Source organism: Dasypus novemcinctus, chromosome 17 (genome assembly GCF_030445035.2).
Source record: "Dasypus novemcinctus isolate mDasNov1 chromosome 17, mDasNov1.1.hap2, whole genome shotgun sequence".
NCBI classification, from domain to species: domain Eukaryota; kingdom Metazoa; phylum Chordata; class Mammalia; order Cingulata; family Dasypodidae; genus Dasypus; species Dasypus novemcinctus.
Window position 1 is genome coordinate 73,258,886 of NC_080689.1, and position 22,673 is coordinate 73,281,558.

Consider the following 22,673-nt stretch of genomic DNA (forward strand, 5'->3'; position numbering starts at 1 on the left):
GGGGAAGCTCGTAGATGGTGAGTACAGAAGCAAGTGAGAAAATGTTCTGAGTGGCTGCCATACAGCCACAATTTGACTTGAGGAGCGAGCCTTCCAAAGTAGGGAGCAGATAGACATTGATTGGTATGGTATGCTTGTCCATCCTTTTATGTTCTCTCTACTGGACCAGAAGTATTTTATAAACCAGATATAAACCAGGGATTACTGGTTCTGTAGGTGGTATTCCATTTTCTCAGAAAGCCCGTGTTGTGGGTTATTATTTTTTGTCTTCTGGAAAGCCCTTCTCTGAAAGGGGTTCCTCCTAGGAATCAATGCCCAATATAGTCTGCCATTTTATTTTACTTACCACTAGTTAACGAAATGCAATATCTAGTAGGGTTATGATTTCAGGGCCCCTCTTCACTTTCAGAACCTCTTTTCAAGAAATTCCTTTCAGACTTTCCCAATGTGAACGTATTTCTCTCTTCTCTGAACTTCTGAAGTCTTTACTCTTTATCCTTGACAAGGCATCACACACACTCGTCTGGCATTCCTTCTAGTAAGCCCTGAAGGAAAATCCTGGCAGTGAAGAGTGGCCTACTTTCTTCTCTCCTCAGTTTCACTTTGATCTTAATTTTTATTTAAATTTGATTATCGGTGTCCCTACCAGGCTGACCTTCATGAGTTCAATCCCACTTTCTAATATCCCCCATGCATCTTTTTCCCTACCAGCCATGGACACATGGCCAAGTTTTTTAGCTGAGTGAGGTGAACAGTAAGATAATAAAAGGAAGAAACAAAAGTACTGTTTCTAAAATTGAGGAGTTCACACACTGATCTAAAAAATTGTCCCAACTTTCCATCACCTTCCCCAAGGTCAGCATGAATCAGGGGCTGCCTTGAAATACGGAACTGCCCTGGGGTCAAGACAGAAGAACATGATTTCTACTCTGCAGACTTTCTAGGGTTTACTACAACGTACTTAGGATTTTATGATTCCTGACCCTAGAAGCAGGCTACTTCCCCAGATAGGAACATGTATCTCCTCATCCCCACTGCAACACATGTGCACATGTGTACCCAGAGGAAGGAAACTTATCGGTATACCTCAATTTTAAAGGAATTTGCTCATTCTCCCTGTTAGATTGTAAGGATGATTTCCCTTTTTTTCCCCCTTCTTTTTAAAAAATATTTTTTATTAGGAAAATTGTGAGTTTATAGAATAATCCTACATAAAATACAGTATTTCCATATACCACCATATTATTAACACTTTGTACTGCTATGGAATCATTTGTTAAAATTGATGAAAGCACATTTTTGTAATTCTACTATTAGTTAAAGACCATGGTTTAACTTAGGATTTGCTGTTTATATAGCGTAGTTCCATGGGTTTTTTAATACCTTTATTCTGTTACCATATATACTCTAACATTTCCCTTTTTAAGCATATTCAGCTATATATATCAGGGCTGTTAATTACATTCACAATGTTGTGCTACCATCACCACCATCCGTTACCAAAACACTTCCATCATTCCAAATAGGTGCACTGTACATTTTAAGCCTTAACTTTCCATTCCCTGTCAACCTATATTCTAGAGATTCTGACTCTATGAGTTTGCTTATTTATATTGTTTCACATCAGTAAGATCATACAAAATTTGTCCTTTTATGTCTGGTTTATTTCACTTAACATGTCTTCAAGGTTCAACCTTGTTTTTACATATATCAGAACTTTGTTCCTTTTTATAGCTCAATAGTATTCCATTGTATGTTTATACACATTTAATTTATCCATCCATTTGTTGACACATGGCTTGCTTCCATCTTTTGTCAATTATTAATAATGCCAACTATGAATTTTATTTTGATTTAAATTTTTTTGAATGCTACAGTTTAATATTGAATTGCTCTTTCCTATTTTGAAAATTATAACATGATTTTTTCTCTCAAACTTGAGAGGCAAAACTTTTTTTTAATGATATAGACCTCATGTGTAGATTGTTTCTAATAATAAATGTATCAGAAGGGATTTAATGTAATATATGTATATATATCTGTTCAAGGTCCCTGCTTTCAATTTTTTTTGTAGCTTTCTGAAGAAGATGGTTTCTTAACTTTAGCAGATGTACCATAATGAAATGCATTCGGTAGTCATTAAATACTCTTGAATTGTATATGGGATAATTTATTCAATGTGTGTTGACCTCTTATTTTGTGCATTACATCACAACTATATGTCAAAAAGAAACATACGCCTTAAAATTCTAATAATGTTAAAAATGGTATTTGAGCTTTATGATTAAGTTAAAGTTCAGGCTCAACTTTCTTTATGATCCTGTTGAATTAAGTGAATGGAATAGAAAACTCCTTGTCAGGGTTTATGTGGACAGAAGTGTCACTTAGAAAATAATGTGTTGATTTTAGCAGCACCACATTCGACCTGTCCCTTCTTCCCTTCCAGTGGCAAGTCTGAGGAAAATACTCTTATCCTAAGCTGAAGTTGGCATTATGTGGAATATACATTCCATAGGCAATTTATTGGTTAAACACCTACATATTCAGTGCCTCTAAGTCAGGGTTTCTTAACCTTTCTTGCTCCATGGACCCCTTTTCCAGTTAGGTAAAAAACACAAAATACTACTGTAATTTCTTGCATACATTCATAAGTGAAGGAAATGCTAGATTTCAGTTGGAGTTCAGAGAAGATAAAGATAATAAGTTGATTTATTTTTTCAATGCAAACTCACAGACCTCCTGAAATCTTTCCACAGATTCCAGGGGTCCACAAACCCCTGGTCAGGAATCTCGCAAGTTAAAGTTGACTTCTTTTTCTCTCCCAACCCTAAAAGCTGTAGCGCCCGAGGAACAAGGGAGCCTCTCTAGTAACAATCACTTCCAGAGAACTACCCCGAGTCCATGCATAGTATGGACCAGCTCTACCCTGGTGATTCTTCTGTTTATACTGGGCTGTATCTCTGTCTAGAAATTAGACTCATATATCCACGCCTACTAGATACTTTTGTTGGGTCGTGTGGTGGATGGTATTGTGGACCCCTGCTTGAACATGTCCTTGGTCTTGGTCTGTATTCCTGTGGTATGGGCCCATTGTAATTAGGATCTCTTCAAGATTTTACTTCAGTTAACATGTGGCTCAACTGAATCAGGTTAGATTTTAACACAGTCCGGGTTACTAGAGTCCTTCATAAGCAGAGTGAAGTCTGATGGAGAGAGAAGCCTCAGGCAGCAGCCTGTAGTTGAGGGAACCCAAAGGAGAAAGGAGAAGGCATCTCCGTGTGTGTTGCCATGTGAAGGAAAAGCCAAGTAACCCCAAAGACAGCCAGAAGGTACCAGCCCTGGGAGGAAGAGAGTATTCTAACCTCTGAAACCACAAACCAATAAATTCCTGTTGTTAAGCCAACCCATTGCTTGACTTTCGTTTTAGCAACCAGGAAACTAAAATGGGCTGTGAAAAGACACCTCAAACTTAATATGTTTAAAACTGAATCTAATCTTGATATTTCTCCCCAAATGTTCTTGCTCTTTTTCTGCATCTTAGTTCTAATTCCTCAAGCCATATATGGAGCTAATACTAAACTTCTCTCTCGAGGACTCCATATCCCATCTCTCTTCCAACTCTCTTGGCTCTCATTTCAAAATATATCCTGAATTTGTATGTAAAATGTGATTTGTTCACACAATGGCATATTAGGTAGCAAGTGAATGAACTGTGTACATCTATAGTAATACTATGGATGAATTTCACAAAATTGGATATTGAAAGATGCCAGACACTTAAGGGTTTTATTTATATAAAATACTAAAACAGGCAAAATAAATCTCTGCTATTAGAAGTCAGGTTGCCTTTGGTGGTTAGGGAGTGGATGGAGTGGTGGGGGAGTTCCTGGGGTGTTTAGTTTGTAAAAAATAACCAAACTATATACCTAATGACATCTGCACTTTTCTGACTGTGATACTACTACAAGAATAATATATTTGCCCCCAACTGCTCTGACCCAATTGCCATCATCCCCTTGCTGTATCCTGGCAGTGTTCTCTTACCTGGTTCCCTGCACTCACCCAGGCTCCCATAAGCCTGTAACCAGAGTGAACCTGTTAGAATGTAACTGTTTTGTTCCATGGATTAGATTTAGATATGTGCATCAGAAAAATGTACACTTAATCTTAATCCTATTCCTGTGGGTGGGAGCCCATTGCAAAGGGGACTTTTTGAAGATGTTATTTTTAAATTAAGGTGTGGCCACCTCAATCACAATGGATCTTAATCCTGTTCCTGGAGGCCCTGTAAATAGAAAGCCACTGGGAGAAGCTGAAGGCTGGAAGCCAGTGGGAACCAGGAGGAGAAAGGAGAGAGCATCCCCACAGGAGAGGAAAGCCAAGGATCGCCAAGGATTTCTCGTCAGCTTGAAGGCGCCAAAGCACGGGAGGAAGCAAGCCTTCCAGCCTCTGAACTGGGAGGCAATCAAGTCCTACTGTTGAGGCCAGTCCATTTTGGGGTATTTGTCATGGTAGCCGGGAAACTAAGACATGTCATTCCTGCTCAGACGCCTCCACTGGCATCCTGTTTCCGGCAGAGCAAAGGCTGAGGGCCTTACACCACCCCGCCCGACCTGTACCCCATTCTGCCCATCCCCAACCCTCTGGGCTCCCTTTCTCTTACTTGTCGGCTTTTTCCCTGGGCTCCGGGCCCATGGCCCCACCAGTCCTTGATGATGACCACCTTTGGCCTCAGGAACTCTGTTCCATCCTACCTTTCAAGCTCTTTTTCTAGACACATTCGTACTTTGCTCCCTTTGTGACCGCTGGGCCAATGTTTCCTTAGCAGTGAGGCGTTCCATGACTGTCTTGTACGACATCGCACGCCAGCTTTTCTATCCAGGGGAACTCACTTCATTTTTGTTCACAGGGACACCACCTTATGACAAACCACATATTTCTATTTTGTTTATTATTTTCTAAAATATGTCATTCATGGAGCAGGGGTTTGGGATGTTTGTTCACCGCTGGGTGCCCTTCTGTGCCTTTATCTAGAACAGTGCTGGGCACAAAGCTGGATGTCAGTAGTTATTTGCTGAACAGATGAAAGCTTCCGTGGAACAGGTCAGCTAGTGGAAGGCCAACTAACGAGCTAAAATGTTAACCAGACCTTATGATCTCATATTTCTAACTTTTCAAATATATCCCACATGGGGGAAAAAAAAGTAGAAATAGCTGCTTTCATAATATTGTCTATATGCCCTTTTTTCAGTAGCCATATGCTCCACATGCTGGACAAAAGGCAGAACTTAGCAACGTGATTACAAATATGTTGTTGTTGTTGGGGGACAGGTAGCAAAAAAGCTCCCCTCTCTACCTTGGTGTTTCCTTGCATACTTTATGGGCAGGCACAATGCTTCTGATTGGAAGGTGTCTTATCCCACCACGCTGAAATTTGAAAAATTTGAGAAACCCTAGCAAGTAATTTTATATGACTTACCACATTTAGAAAACATACTAAGGCTATCACAAAATGATATTTAAATAGAAAATCAGAATACAAAAATAAATAAGTAGGCATGAATTGTAATCATCTAATTTTATTCAGGGACATTCTCAAAGATGGAAAGCATCATTAGGATGTATACAGAGTTTGATTTAACATGTTTTCACCTAGAAAAATAAAGATGTGAAATGAGAGCCACACTTTGATTTAACAGTAGTACCCTTTCTACAAGTGTCTTAGAATGCAATAAGAGAGTCAGCTAAGAAGTCCCTGTGCTAGAACACTTCCTAGAGTGGTAGCATCCTATAGATGTTTAATTTTTTTTTTCAGGTTTCACGGCTCTTTATTTCAGGAATACGGTAGTCACCTGGAGGGGTCCAGGCTGTCTCCGGCAGCAGCAGCCTCCTTAGCAGCCTTTCTCTCTGCCAGCATCTTTTCCTTCTGTTTTGCCAGGCACTTCCTAGCAGAGTAATGGGCACCCAGATCAATATAGCGGTCCTGGTAGGCCTTGGCCAACCTGGGTGACCTGCTCGAGCTCCCTGGCGCAGTTCTGCTGGTAGCTCTCGCCTTCCGTCTGCTGGCAGGCCCCCATCCTCTCCTGCATGATGTTGACAATTTCCTCATCAACTCCGTAGTCCCCCCTCCACTGCATTTCCACCTCAAACATGCACAGGACGTCCTTCTCCTTGCACTCGGTGACGTCCAGCATGCGGGGGTACTGCCGGTGGTAGTAGTAAAACCTGTGCTGGGCCTGCTGCCACTCTGTAAACTCTCTCACGAGCGTCACGGGCCGGTCCACGAGGAGGTCAAAGGCCTTGCTCAAGTAGGGGAGGGGTAGATGTTTAATGTTGATGCTTAACACAGGTGTCATTAGTGACAATTCCTAATACTTCTTGCTTCACCTTCCATTCATTATCTAACAAACCTAATGTCTCCTTATTCTTCAACCCTATAACCCAGTGTCGCCAGATAACCTTGCTCATTCCCACTTCTGAGCTTTGTCTTCCATCTTGGAATTTCGCTTTGCTCCCTTCTCACCAGTAAGTACCCATTAGTCTCTTGAAGACTTTTAATTATCAAGCCCAATCCCTCACTATCTCCATAAACTTACTCATTCAGACCTTTTTGTTCTTCATCCTTATTGAAATCTCGCTTTGATTCTTCTATAAATATTTGTGTCCAACACCAATTAATGAGTCAGACGACTTTCATGAAACATGCCAAAATACATCCCGGTTTCACAATAATCTCTGCTTTGCCTTGTTTTGACATGAATTTTTAAATATTTTATTGTGCAATGTATTTGCTTTTATTCTTATATATATGTAACCTTTTTTTGACTCAGCTTTTTAGCAGCTTCTTACATAAATGAGATTCTTCTCTGCCAAATTACAGGACTAAAGGGATGTAGCAGTAAGGGGAACACAGTGGATTAGTCAAGATGTTTTTGCACATAATTCAGTAGATGGGGAAGAATGGTAAAAGATGATCTCAGAAAATAGGTGGCTTATATGATACTCATAAAAAAGTGAACAATTTGCTGATTTTTTAAATTGGAGTCATAATCCCTATATTCCTTTCTTATTGCTGTGGTAACTAATTGACACATTTTGTGGCTAAAAACAATACAAACATATTTTCTTACACTTCCAGAGACCAGAAGTCAGTGTCATTGGGCAAGGTCAAGGTGCTACCGGGCTGGTTTCTTCTGGACAAAGACTCTGTTTCCTTACCTTTTCCAGCTCCTAGAGGCTCCTGCCATCTCTGCCCATGACCACTTCCTTGCAGTGACATCACTATCACCCTCACTTCTGTGTTCTCATCAGACCCTCCTGCTTCTCTTTTGTGGGAACCTTTGTGATTACATTGGGCCCACATGGATAATCCAAGATAATCTTGCTATCTCATGATCCATACTGTAATCACATCTAAAAAGTCCTTTCTGCTGTGTAAGATAATATACTATGTCATGGACATCTCTGGAGGACATTATTCTGCATACAACAGTCCCTTTACTAGACTGTACAGAAATCCCCATACAGGAATGTACTAGAATCCCTGTATGGGAATGAATATGAAAGGAATTCCCATGGGTCCACCAAAGAGAATATGTCAGATGTGTGAATTTCATCCCTTCTGTGTGTCTCTACAGAGAAAAAAGTTTGAGAACTTCTGTTGCATACCAAAGAGTTTGTAAACTTTGTTTTCTAGACAATGGTGAACCATCAATAGTTTTTTAAGTACATGAGGAACCTGATCAGCTCTTTGGTTTAGAAAAATAACTAGTGAAAGACTGAAAGCTTACAGGTTGGGCTCAAGGTGGTGAAAAGTCTGAAGTCATGAAAAGAAGATAGAGTGGAGTATCGTCACAGAATTAAGAGACATTTCAGAGATGACCCTGCTCAGCTGGAGTGCTTGGGGCAAAGTAAGAGTGTTGAGGATGACTTTGAAGTTTTTAGCTTAGGTGGCAGATGGGAAATGACAACAGTAATGATTTTGAATATATTCAATTATTAATACTATGAGACACACCTGTGTCAGGCCTGGAACCAGATACAAGCAATAATACTGCAGAAAACATATCAGTCTTAGATTTGCAAATACGTACTTTGGCTTTAAGTAGAAAGGTTGGGAAACACTAACTTCAGAGAGAAGATTCCAAAGAGTAGGTGCAGGCATGCATGCATATATATATACACACACACACACACACTTACATGCACACATGCATTGCACTAGCTTTCACTGACTTTAACAACCAAAGTAAAATACATAATATAAATGGGTGAAATGTCTAGAACTAAGTTTTCTTTCAGATGCAGACATACTGCTTGCATTTCAGTTCATGCAGACTCAAACTCATTTTAGAATATTGCTTTGCTTACATCTCATGCCTGATCTTATCTAAGTGTGAAAAAAAAGCAAATCAATTAGGAAACCAAAAATTCTCTGCAATAAAAAGTTGAGAAGATGTGATTCTTGCTCTCAGTTTATTGTCTAATGGATTAGACATACACAGGCAATAATGATATACTTGTTCAATTATCAAAAATGTTATTAGCTGATATTAATTGAAAGTTAATATTAAGAGGTCAGTATTATTCAGCACTTCAAATTTGTTATCTGATTAAATCTCACAGTCATCATATAGGTAGTCACTGTGTGTAGAAAAAATGACTAGTTGAGGAAAGGTTGGCACAAATAGAATATGAGTGAATCAGGGAAATGTACCTAGAGGAGATAACACTTGAAATGAGACTTCATGGATGAAGTTTTATAGGCCTATAAATGTGAAAGGCATTCAAAAGAAGATCAACATTTTAAAAAGCTGAAAGATTAGAAGAGGTACAAGGTGTTCGGGAATTACAAGTGTGCTGGATTTTAAAGTGCCAAAGGGAGAATGGCAGTAGAGGAAGCTTTGCAGGGACACAGATGTCAGATCACAAACCGTAGTATACGGAGTTTATTTTATAGCAGGTGAGCTGATAGGAAGATTTGAATAATTTTGAGCTGGACTGTGAGCTGACTTGATTTGTATGTTGGCCGTGTCTTTTTTTTTTTTTTTTTTTTTAAAGATTTATTTTTATTTATTTAATTTCCCCCCCTCCCCCGGTTGTCTGTTCTCTGTGTCTATTTGCTGCATCTTGTTTCTTTGTCCGCTTCTGTTGTCGTCAGCTGCACGGGAAGTGTGGGCGGCGCCATTCCTCGGCAGGCTGCTCCCTCCTTAGCGCTGGGCGGCTCTCCTTATGGGGTGCACTCCTTGCGCGTGGGGCTCCCCTACGCGGGGGACACCCCTGTGTGGCAGGGCACTCCTTGTGCACATCAGCACTGCACATGGGCCAGCTCCACACGGGTCAAGGAGGCCCGGGGTTTGAACCGCCGGCCTCCCATGTGGTAGACGGACGCCCCAACCACTGGGCCAAAGTCCGTTTCCCGGCCGTGTCTTTATTGCAACTGTGGAAAGGATCCATCCCTGGGAGATAGGTGGGTAGTGAAGAACATAGGAGACAGAAAAGGTAGTGAGGGGTCTGTTTCAATGGCCCAGGTAAAGAAAAGTGTTGATAATTGAGCTTATGTAGTGGTATTGGTGATGAAAAGAGGGATGAACATGCGGCATATTTTTGTGGTAGAATTATTAGGATGCAGTGTTTGGAATTGGGAGTGGGGGAAATTGAGAAATAAAGAATGATATTCTGTTTCTGCCTTGGGCAACCCTGTGGACAGTGGGACCACTCACCAAGAGAGTAATTGGCGGAGGACAGATGGAACTTTGGGGAAGACGTATAAAAATATTTGGCTATGTTGTGTTTGACCTGCTTCCTGTACACCCAGCTGAAGGTGCCTCAATAAGCACCTGGGTTTGTGAATGAAAAGCTCAGAAGACATTTGGGATGAACACATGGATTTGGCACTATTTGATGAGTAGGTTAGAATTACACCCCTGAAGTGAGCAAGCAAGTTAGGGAGAGTAGATCATGTGGGAAGGATTGAGGGCCAACATGGCAGCTCAGGGATTCTCTTATATTTGGAAATGAACTTCTGGAACACAGAATACAAATGAGAATCACAGATAGTGATTTCGTCCTCATCAGTTTATCAGTGGTAGCTGAAATCTTAATAAGGAGTGTGATAGAATGGTTAGAAGGAGAGTAGTAGACGCTACCGCTGGAACCATGGGGTAGAGGAGAGAGGAATCTCAGCTAAAGACTGTAGAGTGCTGGTAGGAAAATTATCAAAAGAATCCTGTTGGAGAAGCCAAAGAAGGAGAAAGACACAAGAAGGGGGAGTAGTTAGTAAGATGTCAGAGGGTGAGTGAGGTAATGATGGGAAATTGCTCTTTGGCAATTAAGAAAATATTTGGTAACCTTTGTGAGAGTCCTTTGACTCTGATGGTGAGGTTGAAGCTCTAAAGAGAGTGGGTGTAGGTACAAATGGAGGTTGATTGCTGTAGGCTGTTGAATGGAGACTCCAATGGTTTATTAAATAAACGACCTTCAAACAGATTTTTAAACTAACTTCATTGTAATTTTAAGAATACAATGGGGTTGTGATTTGTATGTGGAATTATTTAGGAATCAGATTTCAAAGCCAGAGAATTACTGGAACCAGAAAAAAGTAGTTTTACCTATCATCAGGTCTTCTATTATTTTTTCAATTTCCAGTTTTGATTGTTAACAGTTCCTTGCCCTGAGCACAGTTAGAATGATTTTTATTGCTCCCAGCACTGATCACTCAATAGACAGGTAAAGTGCATTATAAGACAAAGTAACCATTTCAGAAAAACCATAAATATTAGGGCAAAAGAATTATATTTACCTTGCTTACTCTTAAGAAGATAACTAGACATTATTAAATATTCTGCAGGTGATTTAAACCTTAAGAGAATATATACTAGCTGTAGCGGATTGATTAAACCTTTTCTATTTTTATTTTCTAGGAGTTGAATGTGTCTTTTATTTTGAACTTGTAGACACTAGATGTATCACACTTTGATTTATGGTGTACAAAGCAAGATTCACTGTGCAAAGATATAAAATGAGCTTAATACCATCAATGGGAGAATTGAAAAACTATTTAAATAATATTTTCAGTCTCCAAGTTAATTGTCAGATGGATAAAGGCCATCAGAAATCTGTTAATTGCTGTGCAGAGGATGCTAGGACATTAATGGAGAAGGGGATCATAGTTTAAGTTGTGGGAATAATGATTTCATTAGATTCCTGAGGCTCTAACTTTAATCCAGGTTCTTTTTCCCATTCCTCTCCTAGACATGCTTCATCTTGTTATTTTTGTTTCCCTATTTATCCTCCCAATTCCCAAAGATTCATAAAATGAAGAAAAGAGGCTTATCTATAGAGTTATGAGAACAAAAATAATGAGTCAGGAGAATGTGCTAAGATATTAATGCTTGTTTTGTTCTGTCTGCTTCTTCTCCTTTCCTTGGCAAGAAGCTAAAAACGTGTGTGGTTGCTTCAGGTGGAGTATGATCAGCTCATTCATATAGAGTGTCTCATTTATGTAAACCTAAGCTTCTTGAAGGAATCCTCCTAGTGAGGAGAAGGAATGGGATAGGGAAGTACTTTGGAGATTAGAAGTAGCAAGGGTACCCTTCAAAGACCAAACCTTTGACTATGCCTTAGCATGACCATAAAGGAAGGGGTCATCCAGATACTCTAAAGGCTACATACTCCAGCATTTGGAAATATTTTGGTCCATGTGTATTCAGGGATCATGTGTAATTTTAACAATGAGCTGTGACCATTCTGGACCAAATACCAGAAACCCTTCCTTTGGTATGTCACAGGCACCTCTCTTATTCTATATCCCTAAGAGGAGGGAGGAGGAACCATCTAAATTGTCAAATTAAATTTCTCTCTGTCTCACTTGAAAGAATACTGAGAGCCAGATTTAAATGAAATTAAACAATGTGAAAATTTTACACAACACAGTTATGGATGTAAATTTACACCAAATGTTATAACCCTCTCATTTAACAAAACTACTTGACTCCTTTCTCGTCTTTGAGAAATAACTTGTTCTGTTTCTCTTCTTTCTCAGCCTGAAAGTAGAGCTTTGTGGGTGACAGGCAAGTCCTCTATTCTCATAGATGCAGTGTTGCAAGGGAGTCCTCCATGGGTTTCTTGTGCTCCTGCGTGTCTTGTGGGTGGAGGCACCAATTACCACTTATTGTACAGTGGAGGTAGAGCAAAGGGTGAATTTGCTTTCATAGTTTGAAGATAGCGGTGGATGTGTCACCCCAGAGCAGAGGACAGGCATTCTATTAATTGTAATGAAAATGTTTCTCTCTGAGGCATAGGGCAGGAATACTTGTAATCAGTTATAACACCTCGTGCTTGCTAAACTTGGTTGTCCTCTCCTGTAGTGCAACCCACTGTGTGTGCAAGCATCCATCTAGGTTCAAACTTGTCAACCCAGTGACAGGCTATCTTGTTAGCTCACAAGTAGGGTAGCACCTCAGACCATCAGAATTCTTGACACCTCAAATTTACTGGGAGGAAGAAATATGTAAATAAATATAGTGTAATACAATAGTAATTATCATAATCACTATTTACTTTATATGGACCCTCCACTGAGATAAAAATCTGCATTTAATTTCTCATTTCATCATTATAGCCAGAGATAGATTTGATCATCATCCCATAGTCACTTGCATTAGGTCAAACAGGTGGAAAACCTTAGAGCTTAGACATGGAGTCCAAATCCATGTCTGCTTGACTTAAGAATTGTGCTTTTAATCACCAGGCTGTGGAATAAGATTTTGAATAAAACAATTTTCATAGAGTTCATTCAAATTGATAGTGTTCATTTTTCAAAATAAATTGTGACAACCTCTGATGCAAGAAGATTTAGAATGAGGCCAGGTGGTGGGGGAGGCAGCCACCCCGGGTGTGACATAACGGATGGGAAGAAGGCATTGCACTTGGATAATGGTTCCTATCTTACCCGCTAACATGCCTGGCACTGATGAGTCATTCCAAGAGGTGTGGCGACCTTTTTTACTTTGTTCTTTTTAAATTAAACTCTGCGTGAACCTTGAAAAGAATGAAAACATCCCAGACCTTAGTTTCACAATTGTGATATTAGACAAATCATTGAATCAAACTACACCTTGGTTTCCTAATCAGTAAAATAGAGATGATGCGACCTCTCATGCTATCAGTTGTGAATATTTGACCAAATGACATTTAAGAAATCCCAAGAACTTTCTCAATGATAAAAATACATACAAATTTTGACATTTTATTTTTATAATAACTATACTGGGTAGTGCTTTATGATTTTGTTAGTTGTTGTGGTAGCTTCAAGCTATCTACCCAAGAAAAATAGTGTTCTTGATCTTAGTCCATTCCTGCGGGTATGAGTCCATTATAAATAGGACATTTTGATGAGATCACTCCAGTTAAGGTATGACGCAACTGAATCAGGATGGGTCTTTTAATCCTACTGCTTGAGTCCCTCATAAGCAGAATGAAATTCAGAGACAAAGCCACAGGGAGCAGCCAGAAGCTAGAAGTCACCAGAACCCAGAAGAGAAAGGAGAAGCCAAGAGAGGCCACAATGTGCGCTGCCGTGTGGAAGAAAATCCAGAGATCAAGGATTGCATGCAGCCAGCCCCCAAATGCCACAGTTTTCTAAGAGAAAGCCTCACCTTGATGACACCTTGAATATGGACTTCCCCTAGCCTTGAAATCATGAGCCAGTAAATCTTCATTGTTGGAGTCACCTGTTGCCTGGTATTTAGGAATGCAGCTGTACTGCACCAATGCTGGGTACCATCCCCCGAGTTACAACGGTGGCCATGTGTTTGTTTGTTTTTTCTTGGAAACTATGCAAGATACTTTATTTATTCAATGTTATCAGCTCATATTAACTCACAATCGATATTTTTTTAAATGCATTTTTTATTTATATTTTAAAAATACATAGATTAAATAAAATGTTACAGTAAAAAATGTAGGGGATTCCCATATGCCCCACTCCCACACCTCTCACTTTTCCCACATTAGAAACTTCTTTCATTAGTGTGGTACATTCACTGCAATTGATTAACACATTTTGGAGCACTGCCACACAGCATGGATTATCGTTTACATGTATTCTTTAATACATTTAGATTTCTGTGTTGTGGTATGTGAACGCTTGGAAGGGAGGGGGAGGAGGGAGGCCATCAAAGAGCAGTACTGAGACAGGGGCAGACCTTATAAAATAGGAAAAAAATATATCTTCCTGGAACTTAAAGCTTTTGAGTCAAAGAACTCTGATAAAGGAGCTCTTTGGCATCAGTCGGTCTGGTGGTTCTTAAAGTCTGGCCCTAATACCTGCAGCATCAGCGTCCCCCAGTAACTTGTTAGAAATGCATAATTTCCACCCCACCCCAGACCGACTGAATCAGATACCCTGGGGTGGGCCTGGCAATCTGTGTTTAACAAGCCTTCTGGAGGATTCTGAACCACTGGTGTATTCCCACCCTTTTATAAGTTTCCACGTTCGAAGTGTGCCTTTCCTAGTCCTCCAGCTTCGCTCCAGTGCTTTTATCACTATATTGATCTCCTGTCACCAACATGATCGTTAGGCTCCTGGCGGGTTTCAAGACCTTTCCAATTCTCATAGACCTTCCAAATCTATCAGAACCCTCTAATAGTATATCAGGGCCTTTTTTTTTTTTTCATTTTTAATGTTAGGTATTTTTATTTGAAAGATTTAAAATGTTTTTAATGTAACATGCAAATAGTAGAAGCACCAGAGACAAAAGATTCTAGTAAAAATCAACTAATTTATATAAGGCAAACTTCTTTATGAAAATAAAAAATTCATGCTGGAAAGAAAGCAATTTATTGGGAGGCATTTAGAAATTATGATGTGACCAAACTGAGGTTTCAAAGACAACTCAGAAAAAGCTCGATACCCCTAATTGAAGAGAGTAGACAGACATTTGGATATCCAAAAATGAAGGCAAGTATGAAATCACGAACATGAATTCCTGGAAGGTTGGGATTTTGAATAAGACTTTGCAGCTATCAACCTAGAGGATACGGAGTTTTATAAAGCAGATGCTTCCCAGGACAAGGCTGCTGTTTGTTTTCACTCCTTTCTTGAAAATATGAAAAAGGGTAGATGCTGGAGCCCTCAATGAATATCTGAACCTTCTGTTGTGGTACAGGGGTGGCTGACATGCCAGGCGAGAGGGCCAACATTAAAGTCAGGCGATCTAATTTATTCTTGAAGAAAAGAGGATGCATTTCACTTTCGTTCTGTTTTCCAGTTCCCTCTGAGGAGCCACACCCCGTATTCACAATCCAGCCAGTTGGAATTAGGGGAAACAAGGGAACACTTTGCAAAGCTGCTCCTGTTGATAATTTTTGTCAGGTTTGAGTCTCAGCTTCCAGTTAGAATTCTCAGGTAATCTCACACCTCAATTTGAACCCTGCCAATCCTCATTTCCCCCCTTTTATGGTATAATTTCATTTATATCCACATGCATTTCTCTATCTAGGTGCCTTAATCTCATCTCCTATTTGTGTACTCTTATCCCCATTCACCAAATACATTCTTGCAATATTGAACCTCTTTAGGGTTGGTTTTCACAAAAGAATATTGAAAAGGGACCTTCTCTGTGTGTTTAGAGTTTTTTTTCCCCCAAGATTTTCCTTGCCTTCTTGCCCAGGAAGGCAAATTAAAATAAGCTCTTTACCAATTTTGTGGAAGAAACTCATCTTGTACTATCAATCAAGAATACTGTAAAAAATTAAATTCCACTATTCCACTGTATATAACAAAGATTTGGAGATATTAGTTGGGATGGTATGTATTTGAAACAAATAGTGAAACTTAGAAAGAGTGAGAGGGCTACAATTGTAGCTTTTAGATTTTTTCTTAAAATTGTTTAGAACCATTGAACTGAAAGGAGCCTCAAATTCACAGTCTTAATGTCACATTAGCATATACTTTTCATTTTATAAACTACATTTAATTCGTTTTTCCACAGGGCTGTGGTAGCGATCATTACTAAAATGTATTTTATTTCACCTGTCATAAAGAAAACCACATTTTAGGGAAGGATGTAGGTCAGTAACCATGGTAATAACGAACTCCATGGAATGGTATAATAATGCCAGTTTTCTTAGAAGGGAAAAGTTCAGGGATGCGGAAATGAGTAGTAAAGGTGAAATAATCACATGATCTGAACATGAAATAACTGATAAAGTTTTCAAGACATTACACAGGATTGTGGATTAATGCCTATGGATCTTACCATCCATAAGTGGATTAAAGTGTGCCTTATGCCAACATTTCAATTTTTCCTGAATGCCACAACTTTATCAAATAAAATGTAAATGAGAACTCTTGAAGAGATGGGATGTGATGATTATAATCAGAATTTGAAAAGAAAACAGGAAGTTCCAGGGAGCCTGAGGATGTATTATATTATGGAAGAAAAGAGGCTGTGATTTGGGAGGCTGCTTATTTTCCATGCTTGTGCGAAGCACTGAGGGAAAAATGGTCCCTTTCCTTGTGGATCTTGTATTGAATCAACCGAAGCCCTTCTCTGCTAACTACCCTGATTCGTGTAACTCCGACTCTCATATCTTTTCTGAACTCCAGGCAGTTGTCCTCCAAGGCTTTTAAATATGTGCGCTCTCACTCCAGAATCAATTATGATTCCTTCTCTGATTAGAAATTGACTCCCACTTCTGATTCTCATTTGGGTTAGTTTTACCTATTCTTGTCAGAACCTCAGCAATATGTTTCCAACATTGAAAAATACGGGAAATGTCAAAGAAGAGACTCAGCTCTGGCCGTCTCAACATTGGCTTCCCTCTTGTGGGTGGCTAACTGCAATCCTGGGGCTTTTAGACGAGTTACCAGCAAGTGTCAAAGACAGATCACTTCCACCTGCAGAAAAAGGCAACAACCAAGGGGCAGGAAATTCAGTTCTAGGAAGAGATGTTGATGGGAATCCAAGAGCCACATTTAGGCAGGAGCAAAAGAGAAAGGTAGTGTCAAGTAATCTAATTTTTCTGCAACTTGCTTGCTGAAAGATTACAGTGGGGTGCTTGTTTGTGGGACTCAGCAGATACAGCTAATTATTGGTTGGTGTGTGGTTGCAATGTGATGCCAACCAATGATGGTTTGCATCTGGTCCAAAATGCTCAGATTGTTGTAGAATTTGAGAGAGGTTCAATTATTTGAGTATAGAAAGGCCAGGACTCAGGAATGATTTTGAGAAGGAAAAATGGTTTATTGACAGCTGGCCGGACTCGGGTGCTTTCAGTTTCAAACCCGAGCCTGGAACAAGATTTTTGAGTCCCTTTTATACAGAGAGGAAAGGCCAAATGGTTCTTTTGTTTCAGTTCTCAATAGGCTTGAATTAGCATATATTTTCCACATCCTAGGTAAGCTTTTAGCATGTACTTCATACATTCTAGAAAAGCTTTTAGCACATTTGGTTTGCATTTCCCCTAAATATTTAAAGTTTATAGAGTTTGCATTGATAAACTGTTTCCTGGGACTGGAGTCATTGCCATGGTCACCAAGGGCAGGACTGCAGCCTCTCATCATCCCACACCCACAAGTCAGGACAGACAGCTTAGGTTAAGGTTATCTCTGAAGAGACAAAGAGCCTCCTACCCATAGCCCACATCAAGATCACTTAGTAACATTATTAAGAGGTTGTAAGGAGTGATGTAAAGTAACTTGTCCTTGGAATGCTTGAAAAATATTCAGTTGTTCCTTCCAAATGGATCCATCAGGGGAGCTATGAAGACTGACATTTTAACCCATCAATATCTGCCATCCAGATTTGTGCTCTAAGGCATCCAAGCAAAGGTTGTGGTGGGCAGTTTATGTGCTAATGAAAGGCTTTTCAGAGAAGCTGGAAAGTGCATAAGAAAGGTTCCTCCAAATTTCAGCTCATTAGAGAGGGTGAGGTGTTTTCAAACAGAATGGGGAAATATACTGGATGCCCCTGGTGCCTGCCTTACATCCTCCAGCCATGGAGGGGTGGATGGTGGGGATGAGCTTCCCGCAGATGTAATCCAACAGCTCAGCCATCCAACCATGTCCATTTTTTTCTTGCTTTCTGCCCTAGGGGATGTCTGTGCCACTGACTTTCAGGACTCCTGTGGGAACCCAAGCTAGACATTCTGAATTGCACATAAAACTTGAAGTCCCAGAGTACAGATGTTGCCTGACAAATGGAGGTGCTGAAACCAGTGGAACCTTGAGCAGAGGAGGGTGAGGGGCTTTCTATGTGCCTCTGCCAAGGTTTCCAGCAATATTAAGTAACAAAGCCCCAGAGTGGGGATCAGCTCAACACACCATTGGGTCGGTTTTCTCTTCTTCACCGTTGATCTTTTCTTGGTATATTTTGCAATTGCTGTCCAAAATAAATTATCTACACTCCAGACCCTCAGGCTGAGATTCTGAAACTAGTCTGAAAGGCATGAGGACTCTTGCTGTATTAGGTAGGAGCGATAACCCCAGACTTTCAAGGGCATCATATTTACTTTCATTGTCTCTCAGTGGGTCCAGAAATTCACAGAGCCATCCTGTGCTAATTGCCTTGATGCTTGGGTGCAATATTGGGATGATTCTTCTTAGCAGTGGTTGGAACCCTCAAATTTGTTCTATGGCTCTTGGAAAAAAAAGAGTGTTTATGTCGAGAGAAAGCAAATAAGAAGCCCTTTCCCCTCTTCCCAAGACAAGATAAATCAGAATTAATAGTACAAACCAGGAGGGGTCGCCTAGATTAGTGTCATCAGCAAAACCTAATGTGCTCAGGGGTTATGATTCCCATTTATATCACCATTTATTTTTACTTGTATCACCCCTGAAATAAACAAAGAGATTGTGGAAATCTACCACTCAGGCCATATGACCCAGGGTCACAGGGATGCGTGATGGTTAAGGATGCTATGTGGACTCACTGACAAACCCAGAAGGAGAATTGCGGTGCAGAACCCTGCAGTTCTGGTATAAACCAATACCCTCCATAGCAGAGACTCTCCAGGACCAAGACAGGGACATAGTCACAGAGTCTTTGCAAGTGCAGAGAGAGAAGGAAGTAAAATGCAGTAGCAAAGGCTGACGCATCGAAGGCATGCTATTAGGCAGGATTATTATTTTAAAGGTTGGGGTCAATTATAAATCGTTGGAGATCTACAGAAGGATGGAGAAATAAATCCTTACTTCTAAGGAATTGTTGCAAGTATTAAATGAGGGATTAGGATTATGCCTGGCCTATAGAAGAGGTTCAACAAATCTTATGTTTTGTTTTTATCTTTGACAACTAATTGGACTGAGCATCTTCCATAGCAGATGCTAGTAAATATTGGAATGAGTTCGGTTCTAAACAATCTTATTCAGTAGAAGTTTGCACATACTTGGCAAATATTTCGCAGAATTCCTCAGTGTGTTTTCCTCCAGGTAGAAAGGGCTAATGTCTACACATATTGGCATTGTATGGCCAGTCACATTCCATATGGTGTTCCTTTCCCCATCCACAAAGTAGTGCTGTAGCAATTAATTATTTCAACAATATAGAAATGTTGCCAAATGGATGATGCTGTTGATAATTGAGTTGAGTTTAGTCCATCATGCTTAGAAATTTTACCTTTGCTTGTTTTGCAATCCTTGCCAGAGCTCTGGTGACTGCTGATATTCTTGGGCTGAGGAAGAGGAGGATTACAGAGTGACTAAGCTGCTTTGGGCTCAAATTCTTTTGGTTATGCAGTTGGGTTTGGGGCCTTTTCCTACCCCACGATGGTCTCTGAAGAGAAATGCTAATAAAAGCTGTCTTTATAGGACTGGTTTTTAAAGCAAGAATACTCAAATAATGGGATGAAGGAGACTTGGGAGACTGATAGTCATTTATTTTTAGCATGAAACACAAGTTGACTGTATGCTCACTTGTTTGGTAGAATGTCTTGTTTCCATCCTTTAGCATGTGCTGCTGTTTATGACTTGTCAGCTCTTTCAACTAAAAATGCTTCTTAAATTACTTTTAGGCTGTAGTATCCTTTCTTTTCTGTTTCTAGTTTTTAAAAATAATCTCACATATTTGTTGGTTTGTTTTTTATATTTATTCCCTCCCCCCTTGTTGTTTTGTGTGTGTGTGCTCACTGTCTGCTCTCTGTGTCCTTTCATCTCCTTTTTTTTGCATCATCTTGCTGTGCCAGCTCTCCACAGCATGGACTGTCAACACTCCACAGGCCTGGGCCAGCTTGCCTTTACCAGGAAGCCCCGGAAATCGAACCCAGGGCCTCCCATATGGTATATGGGAACCCAATTGCTTGAGCCACATCCATTTCCCTTTTTTGATTTTTAATGTAGGAGAACAAGGAAAGTAGAGTTATGTTTTTAAAATAGCTAAATGTGATGTAGTGGAATAATGGCTTTGAAACATTTTGAAAAGTTAAAAGCTATCCAAGGGTAAATTCTATAGAAATTTAATATTGCATGTAATATAATGATAAAAATGCAGACTTTAATGGTACCTAGTGTTATTAGATTAGTATTTATTTGCACTGTTTTTTTTTTCATGGAAAATTTTGCAAAATGTACTTGTTAACATCACTTTCATCTAGTTGAATATTACCTGAATTGTCTCCCTCACACATAACTGGTTTTATGTTCTTATTCATTCCTATTCTGCTTTTGCAATCATGAAATTGTGTGCTTAGAAATGCCTATTAAGCTATGACTTAGTCACTTAGAATTCAGTTAGTCTAGCTAAAGAAAACTTTTCAGACAATTTCATTGTGAGGATTGTATTTATTTTTTATTTTATTTTATTGTATTTTTTTTTTTTTTTCATTACAATTTTGTGTGCAAGAGAGAGCACCCGAGTAGGCTACTTCCAAGAATCATTTTTGGTAGAAAAATTTTACATGATAGGAAAATGGTTAGATAATTATTGTTAGACCAACACAGAAATAAAAGTAGATTTAATAAATGTCACTAGACTTTTTTTTTAAAGATTTGTTTTTTATTTATTTCGCTCCCTTTCCCTGCCCTCCCCTCCTCAGTTATCTGCTCTCTCTGTCCATTTGCTGTGTGTTCTTCTGTGTCCGCTTATGTTCTTGTCAGTGACAGGGGGAATCTGTGTCTCTTTTTGTTGCATCATCTTGCTGCATCTGCTCTCTGTGTTTGTGGCACCACTCCTGGACAGGCTGCACTTTTTTCATGCTGGGCAGCTCTCCTTACAGGGTACACTCCTTTCCTGTGGAGCTCCCCCTAGGGGACACCTCTGCATGGCACGGCACTCCTTGCACACATCAGCACTGAGTGTGGGCCTGCCTGCTCATCACATGGGTCAGGAGGCCCTGGGCTTGAACCCTGGACCTCCCGTGTGATAGGCAGAAGTTCTATTCATTGAGTCAAATCCACTTCTCAATGTCACTAGACTTTTGATGGAGAAGCAGCTGTCTGTCTGGTTGATGTTCCAAACCGTGGTTTATTTCCTTGTAGTTCATCAAAAAAGTTTAAGAAATTTATCAGAACTACTTATATCTTCCCAAATGGAAGTTAAAATTGCATTTTCAATAGTATAAGTAGAATGGGTTTTCTTTTCCTTTTACACACTTGATTTTTTTCTGTATGTTTTCTTATTTTTATCATAGAGTGATTATATAGAAACTATTTTCATATATTGTCACTTTTTTTTTAAGATTTATTTTTTTATTTAATTTTCTCCCCTTCCCCGCCCTCCCCTCCTCAATTGTCTGCTCTCTGTGTCCATTCACTGTGTGTGTTCTTCTGTGTCTGCTTGGATTCTTGTCAGTGGAACTGGGAATCTGTGTCTCTTTTTTTTGTGTCATCTTGCAGTGTCAGCTCTCCTTGGGTATGGCACCACTCCTGAGCAGGCCACGTTTTTTTCACATGGGGTGGCTCTCCTTTATGGGGAGCACTCCTTGCACGTGGGGCTCCCCTATGTGGTGGACACCCCTGTGTGGCACGGCACTCCTTGAACATATCAGCACTGCGTGTGGACCAGCGCCACATGGGTCAGGAGGCCCTGGGTTTGAACCCTGGACTTTCCATGTGGTAGGCAGACGCTCTATCAACTGAGTCAAATCGCTTCCCTATTGTTATATTTTTAAAATCTTAATGATGTATATTTAATTTTTGACATGTACTGAACTGCTAGAGAAAAAAAAATCAGATGAAAAAAATGTGTATAACTGAATTTGTTTTCTCTGACCAGAATCACAGTTGCGTAGTCCCACCTTACTATATTTGTACCCTTATTTTTTTTTTAGCAAAACAACAATAATTAGAGCAATAGGAAAAGATATGTTCTTATTTGACATAGTTGAATTTTCTCTGCGGCAGTGAGCAACTTCTTTCTGTGATGCAAAATTGAAGCAAATCTACAGGTTAAGTCATGGAACAAAATGATTGGAATTTATAGGTCAATTTAATCCATACCTTGAAATATGAGAGTAGATTATTTTAAAAAAGATTGCAGCAAACTCTTTTCCTATGTCTTTAAGGAATAGAGTAAGAAAAATATATGTAAATTAAGATGCATATTAAAAAGACATTAGTGTTTGTACAAAATTTAGGTATTGGTTTAGGGACTGAGGTATCTCTTCCTTGAACATGTTTAAAAATTAAAAGGATGTTGATAGCATATTTTGGATGGAAGGGCAAGGATCATTTT

At 39.6% G+C, this 22,673-nt stretch overlaps 1 protein-coding gene and 1 pseudogene across 12 annotated transcripts in view; one reads left to right on the forward strand and one right to left on the reverse strand.

The window, feature by feature from the left end:
* CTNNA2 (catenin alpha 2) overlaps nt 1-22,673 on the forward strand; it is a 1,156,618-nt gene that overhangs the window by 278,349 nt on the left and 855,596 nt on the right. The window lies entirely within an intron of this gene.
* Nucleotides 5,849-6,356, reverse strand: LOC139436803 (NADH dehydrogenase [ubiquinone] 1 beta subcomplex subunit 10 pseudogene; annotated as a pseudogene).